The following is a 7,354-nucleotide window of genomic DNA, read 5'->3' as shown; positions in this document are numbered from 1 at the left end:
AAAAAAAAAAAAAAAAAAAAAAGAAAGAGAGAAAGAAAGAAAGGAAACAGAGGAGCACAGGCTGGCATGGTAAATCTTATAAACTTCAAAACAAAATTACATAAGAGGTCACTGGATATTAATAAATGGAAACACCCATCTAGAAGATGTAGTCATTGTAAATATGAATGTACCAAATGTTGAGTTTTGTAAGACAAACAGTAACTGACATAAAAGATCAAATTAGGGCCAGATGTATTAATAGTGGGTGATTTTAATGCCCCACACTAATCTCTAGATATTGAATCCAAACTGATAAATCATAAAACCTCAATGGACTTTACAAATGTTTCCCAGAATGGCAGAGTAGTCCAACCTTTGCAGTGTGCCCTGGAAACCTCGCTCAGACTACAAACCAAGTCTTTCTGAATTCAAAAGAATCAAAGTAATCTCATATATCAAATTATAGTGTAGTTAACTAGAAATCAGTAATATGAAAAGTACAGAAACTCCATCAATACATGGAGACTGAAAACCACACCTTCCAATGACTAATGTGCCCCTGAAGAAATCAGGAAAGAAATTTGAAAGTTTCTAGAATTAAGTGAAAATAAAAGCACAAGTTTCCAGAATCTCTAGGTTACAGGTACATGTGTGTGTGCGTACGTATACACACACACACACACATACAGGGATATGCATGCACACACAGGGACTGAGAGAGTCAGAGAGAGACAGACAGACAGACAGACACACACACACACACATAATGTATGTAATTTTAAAACTGAAAAAGCACAAGGGTTGGAGAGATGGCTCAGTGGTTAAGAGCACTGACTGCCCTTCCGAAGGTCCTGAGTTCAAATCCCAGCAGCCACATGGTGGCTCACAATCATCCGTAATGAGATCTGACACCCTCTCCTGGTGTATCTGAAGACAGCGACAGTGTACTTAGATATAATAATAAATATTTAAAAAACAAAACAAACCCACTAACAAGTAAGAACCAAAGGGAGAGATGCACTCATTTTAACTCCATACCCAAAAGGCATTGTGGTGAAGAAAACACTAGGGGATGGAAGGGTCTCGCGTGCTCGTGAGTGGGCTGAATCAGCACTGTGGAAATGGCTGCCTTGCCGAAGGACATGTATAGATTCAACACAATTTCCATCAAATATACAGTGACATTTTATTAGAACTAGTAATTCAAAAATTCACATGTAAGCACAAAAACACCCACATAGCTCAAGGAATTATTATTTTTTTTAAGGTTTATTTTATGTGAGTTATTTATTTTATGTGAAGAGAACACTGTGGCTGTCTTCAGACACACCAGAAGAGGTCATCAGATCCCATTACAGATGGATGTGAGCCACCATGTGGTTGCTGGGAATTGAACCAGGACCCCTGGAAGAACAGTCAATGTTCTTAACACCTCTGCCTCCCAAGCCTTCTCTCCAACCCTAGCTCAAGGAATTCTTAGCAGTGCTGAATGAATGAATGAACGACAGTACTAGATTCTCAACTCTAGTACTGAGCCACTGTAACAAGACCCATAGACCAATGGAGTACAAGGAGGACCCAGCAGTACACACTTAATTTTTAGTGAAACTTTCAAAAACATATATTGGGTGGGGTGGGGTGGGGTGGGGTGGGGACAGCACCTTTAACAAATGGTTAACAAAAATCTCTTCAAAATGAATCAAAGACCACAATGTAAGGCTTGAGGTTTTGAAAGTCTGAGATGAAGACACATCAAGACACAGGCAGAGACAAGGATTTTCCGGACAGGACTCCCACATCACAGGGAACAATCCCCAAGACTTGACAAAAAGGATTACATGCAATTAAAATGCCTCTTTCTGCCAGATGTGGTGGTGCACACCTTAAACCTCAACTCTGGAGAAGCAGAGGCAGGTGGATCTCTGTGAGTTCCAAGCCAGCCTGATTTACAAAGCGAGTTCCAGGACAGCCAGGGCTGTTACACAGAGAAACCCTGTCTCAAAAAACAAACAAGCAAATAAACATGTACCCCGGGACATATAAAGAAAGAAGGAAAAGAAGAAAGAAAGAAAGAATGAAAGAAAGAAAGAAAGAAAGAAAGAAAGAGAGAGAGAGAAAGAAAGAAAGAAAGGAAGGGAGAAAGAACAAAAAGAAAAAGAAAGAAAGAAAGGAAGGAAGGAAGGAAGGAAGGAAGGAAGGAAGGAGGAAAGAAAGAAAGAAAGGAAGGAAGAAAGAAAGAAAGGAAGGAAGGAAGGAAGGAAGGAAGGAAGGAGGAAAGAAAGAAAGAAAGGAAGGAAGGAAGAAAGAAAGGAAGGAAGGAGGAAAGAAAGAAAGAAAGGAAGGAAGGAAAAAAGAAAGAAAGGAAGGAAGGAAGGAGGAAAGAAGGCAGGCAGGCAGGCAAACAAGCAAGAAAATGATATACCTGGATTGGAGAGGTGGCTCAGGGGTTAAGAGCACTGGCTGCTCTTCCAGAGAACCTATGTTTGATTCTTAGCACCCACATGGCAGCTCACAACTGTCTGTACTTCTAGTACCACAGGGATCCAACCCCCTCACACAGACAAACACACAGGCAAAACACCACTATACATAAAATAAAACTAAATATTAAAAAAAAAAAAAGATGCTGAAAACTAAGCTACCGTACAACTCCACTAAGCCACTCTTGAGGATACACTGCAACACAGTAAGCCATGCCACAAACAGGCACTTGCATTTCCATGTTTACTGCTGCACTGTTCACAATGCCCAGAGAGTGGAATCTGCCATGTGACCAGCAACCGAAGAACAAAGAAAAAAAATGGCACATATACACAATGGAATATCACTTAGCCATACAGAATAACGAACTCACGGCATTTGCTGGGAAACATGCCACTGGAAATCAGACCCAGGAAGATAAATATATGTTTTCTCTGATATGCACAAGAATGTTATTTATTTATGTTTTGAGACAAAAATTTTACGATGTAGCCCCTGCTGGCCTGAAACTTGATAGGGATTTGACTGGCTTCAAACTCACAGAGATCTGACTGTCTGCTTACTGAGGGCTAGGATTAAAGGCATGAGCAACCAGCTGTAAATGTGTGTTGCTTTTACTTTTATTTTATGTGTATGAGTGTTTTATCTGCATGTATGTCTATGCACAAATGGTACAGGAGAAGGTACTGGAGTCCCTGAAACCGGAGTTACAGATGGCTGGTTATATGCTACCATATATGGGTGCTGGGAACCAAACCCTGGTCCTCTGCAAGAGAAGCAAGTGCTCTTAAACTCTGAGCTCTCTCTCCTGCCCCATGGAACCTTCGTGTAGGGGTGGGGGTCGGGGGACAGGACTGGAAAGGACATCATGAGAGGGAAGGAAGGGAATCTGAAGCTGGGAGGCAGGATGGTGCAGTGGTTCTCCACCTTCCTAATGCCTCAACCTTCCTAATGTCGTGACCTGCCGTGACCCTTCAACACAGTTCCTCAGGTTGCGGTGACCCAACCATAAAATTATTTTTATTGCTAGTTTATAAGTGTAAATTTGCTACTGCTATGAATCATAATGCAAATATCTGTGTTTTCTGACAGTCTTAGGAGAGCCATGACTCCCAGGTTGAGAATCGTTGGGATAGTGGCTAGCCAACATGAGGAATAGTATGAAGAAGAAAGGAGCCAGCCGGATGGTGGAGAACGAAAGTGGAGTTGGAGAACAAATGAGAACCAGGATTAATGATACATGTGTATAAAGATGCCATGATAAACTCCATCTCTGTGTGCTAGCCTGAGAAAGTAACATGTTTTCAAAGGAGAATGGGGGGCTAGGAAGTTCTTGAGCACTGTGTGAGCACGATAAGGTGAGAGGCTTGTCTGCAACATGACCCTCAGATATCTGAGGTCGTTCTGGGGCCCTTTAAGTAATATTATTTCCACTGTTAGTTCTGATGTTGTGGGGGTTTGTGTAAGAATGGGCCTCAGGCTCATATATTTGCCCACTTTGTCAGCAGGAAGTGGCATTATTTCAAAGTAGGAGGTGGGGCCTTGTTGGAGTAGGTTATGGCTTTGCTGGAGGAAGTGTGCTATTGAGGGTGGGCTTTGAGATTTTCGAAAGCCAAAGCCAGACCCATTGTCCTCCTCCCCCTTCTCTCTCAGCTTGTGGACCAGGATGTAGCTCTTAAATACTTCTGCAGCACCAGGTCTGCCACCATGCTCCCTGCCATGATGATAATTGTAAATACGTTGGTTTGAATAGGAACAACACCCCATAGACTCATGTGTTTGAATGCTTGGCCATAGGGAGCAGCACGAATAGGAAGTGTGGCCTTAATGGAGGAAGTGTGACACTGTGGAGGTGGGATCACCTCAAAGCTCTCCTATGCTCAAGCTACGCCCAATGTGGCACACAGCTCTCAGCTCCTTCGCCAACACCATGTCTGCCTGCATGCCATTCTGCATCCTGGTGAGAAAGCTAGGCTGATTCTATGACAAATTTCAAATTGGTAGTTAATAAGGCTAGGTATAAGAACTGGGCAAGTCCAGGCAAGCCCAAGCAAGTCAATTACGAATAGAAAAAAACCCAGGCTTCACACCCTGATAATGGTTCTGGAATGTCTAGAGATAGAGTCAAATAAAGCTCATCTACCTGAGAATTCCAATGTGCTTTCAAACCTGTGAGCTCACCTAATTGTCTCTCTATCTTGGTAATGGGAGACCCCAGCATGCTGGACTTCTGCAGAATAAACTCCTTGTGTTTGAGCCTGGGGTATCATTCTTTGGCAAATCATGGACCCTTACACTACCATGATGATAATAGACTAAACCTCTGAAACTGTAAGCCAGATTCAATTAAATGGTTCCCATCTGCTGTCTTCCAAATCCTGCCTGCCCAGAGAACACTCTTGCTCCTACTTGGAAAAAAGTCCGGACTAACATTCTTCCTTAGGCCTATGAAGGGCTAGTGTGTTCCTCCCACAAACCTGCCCCCCTCTGCTGACATGGGTCCCAAAACTTGTTCCAGCTGTACCACTCCAGCAGTCCCACCGCCTGCTCACTGATGTGGCTCAAAACAGCTCTCTTCTTTCAGCCCAACATGCCTCTCTGACTCCCTTCTGAAAGCTAAATTCTGCACTGCTGATAACCAAATAAGCTACAAAATAATTTATGACCTTGTGATAACAGTTCCCTTAGCCAAGATCCTCACCATTTTTTCCCCAACTTATTATCCTTTTCTGCCCTGACACTGCCTTCAGCTTAAACCTAATTATATATATATAAACATACACACACAATACAAGTTACTTATTAATTACCTCCTAAATAATCATATTCTTTAACATGTTCATAACTACACTTATAGTCATGATTAATTACCAAAACAAGCTCTAGCCTCCTATACATGTTTTCAAAGTTAAACAAAACATAACTAGCTAAAACCAGTGTTTGTCTATTTAGTGTTTGTATACTTTAGACAGACAGGTGGTCCTCAAACACTTCAGAGACCTACAGAATATGGCATTTAAAATGTTTAATAAAAAGGCTTTTTGTAATAGACACACACCGGTTCCTGACAGCATCCTTGATCTCCTCCAGAAGAGATGGGCACAGAAGAACCTTCACCTGGAGTTTGCTTCAAATAGGACAAAGCAGGCCACTGGGCTGTAAACAGCCCTTGGTCTTGGCTGCTGATGACACACTGTCCAAACTGTGGATGGGCAAGGCACTGGGACACTGAGTCACTTTCCCTACACAAGGTAGGACAGTCCCTCCCGCTAAGTTCCTGCTCCAAAGGAAAGTCTGTAAGACTTTCTGGGCCTGAAGGCCAACAATGGAGATGGATGCCCCGCTGCATCCATGGAGCTGGTAAGTCTGTAAGTCTGTTATTTTTAATAGACTTGGAAGCTGCTTGGGTTTTTTTTTTTTTTGGTTTTTTGAGACAGGATTTCTCTGTCCTGGAGCTCACTCTGTAGACCAGGCTGGCCTTGAATTCAGAAATCTGCACCTGCCTCTGCTTCCCAAGTGCTGGGATTAAAGGCTTGCACCACCACTGCCTGGCTTGTTTTTTACTTCAGTTCCTGCTTACTCAGGTAAAATTTATCCTTCTCAGGTCTCATGGGTTTGAGGATCAGTTTAATAACAAGAACCAAGGCTTCAGCTGCCTCCTCAAAAATCAGGCCTCGAGCCTCAGTTCCCTGTAGCTGCCACTGCTAGGTCTAGACACAATTCACCTCCTTACCAGATTCAAAAAAAATTTTCAACATAACTTCTTACTATTCCTATATCTAAAGAAACTCACTTTACAATGACTGGTCCCAATGATCAACCAGCTATGTCTCACGTCAAATAACTAGATAGGAAAAAATGTAAAGTTTTAAGTTTATGTAAGGTCTGAGGATATGAAAGCTTCTTAGGAAGTGTTTAACGATCTCAGAAAATGTTTGAGAGTCTAGGAAGGTGTTTTGAGGTTGGTAATGCAAGGTATAAAAGATTGGAGGGTGTAAAAAACTTAGGCAACATCAAAATGATTCAAGGTGTACGGGAGAAATGAAAAATGCTTCAGATTCCAATCCTCGCTATGTTACTGTTGTATTAAGCTTCAAAAGTTCAAAACTTTAACATTAACCAATTCTGATACACTATTAGTCTAACTCTGATAAAACCTTCCAATGTGTGATCCACTATTATCATAGTCACAAGCTCAAGCTTTTAAATTTCCTCTGTTTTTCTAAATATAGACTTAAAAATGTTTCTCATTAAAAAGGTATGTCTAACCTATATGCACGCAGCCTTCTGGGTAGGGGAAAGAAGGCCTTCCTTCACTCTAGTCTCTAATCATACTACAAATCATGGTCAAGGGAGCTTCTGCCCCTTCTGTTTCACGGAATGTTTGTTCTTCCCTGAGCTCACCTTAAAGACTGTTCATGTTTTTAACCCAAAGTCATTTTCCAAGCCTCTACTATGACACAAAGGTAAGAGTCTACTGTCTTATCTACAATGTGAGTTTCAGTATAGATTACAAACAATGACGTCTTAGTCAGGGTTTCTCTTCCTGTACAAAACATCATGATCAAGAAGCAAGTTGGGGAGGAAAGGGTTTATTCAGCTTACACTTACATATTGCTGTTCATCACCAAAGGAATTCAGGGCAGGAATTCACACATGGCAGGAACTTAGAGGTAGGCCATGGAGAGGTGTTGCTTCTTCTGGCTTGCTCAGCTTGCTTTCTTATAAAAATCGAGACTACCAGCCTAGGGATGACACCACCCACAATGGGCCCTTCCCCCTTGATCCTAATTGAGAAAATGCTCCATAGCTGGATCTCATGGAGGCATTTCTTCAAGGGAGGCTAGTGAATATGGCTTACTGTCTTTTTTTTTTTTTTTTTTTTTTTTTT

General features: G+C 41.9%; 1 protein-coding gene across 3 annotated transcripts in view; it reads left to right on the top strand.

The window, feature by feature from the left end:
* The window catches only part of Mroh6 (maestro heat like repeat family member 6), a 20,375-nt gene that overhangs the window by 11,935 nt on the left and 1,086 nt on the right, over positions 1 to 7,354 (top strand). For 2 of the 3 annotated variants that reach the window (XR_004112136.1, XR_004112116.1), the window contains one exon: positions 3,556 to 3,746. The exons of the other annotated variant lie outside the window; for it this stretch is intronic. The gene's annotated coding sequence lies outside the window, so the exon portion shown is untranslated. Of the gene's footprint in view, positions 1 to 3,555; positions 3,747 to 7,354 lie in introns of those variants that run through there. 3 annotated transcript variants of the gene reach the window in all.

This window comes from Mastomys coucha, unplaced genomic scaffold, assembly GCF_008632895.1.
Source record: "Mastomys coucha isolate ucsf_1 unplaced genomic scaffold, UCSF_Mcou_1 pScaffold11, whole genome shotgun sequence".
Classification (NCBI taxonomy): Eukaryota; Metazoa; Chordata; class Mammalia; order Rodentia; family Muridae; genus Mastomys; species Mastomys coucha.
The sequence above is the reverse complement of the archived record's forward strand: the minus strand, read 5'-3'. Positions and strand labels throughout refer to the sequence as shown.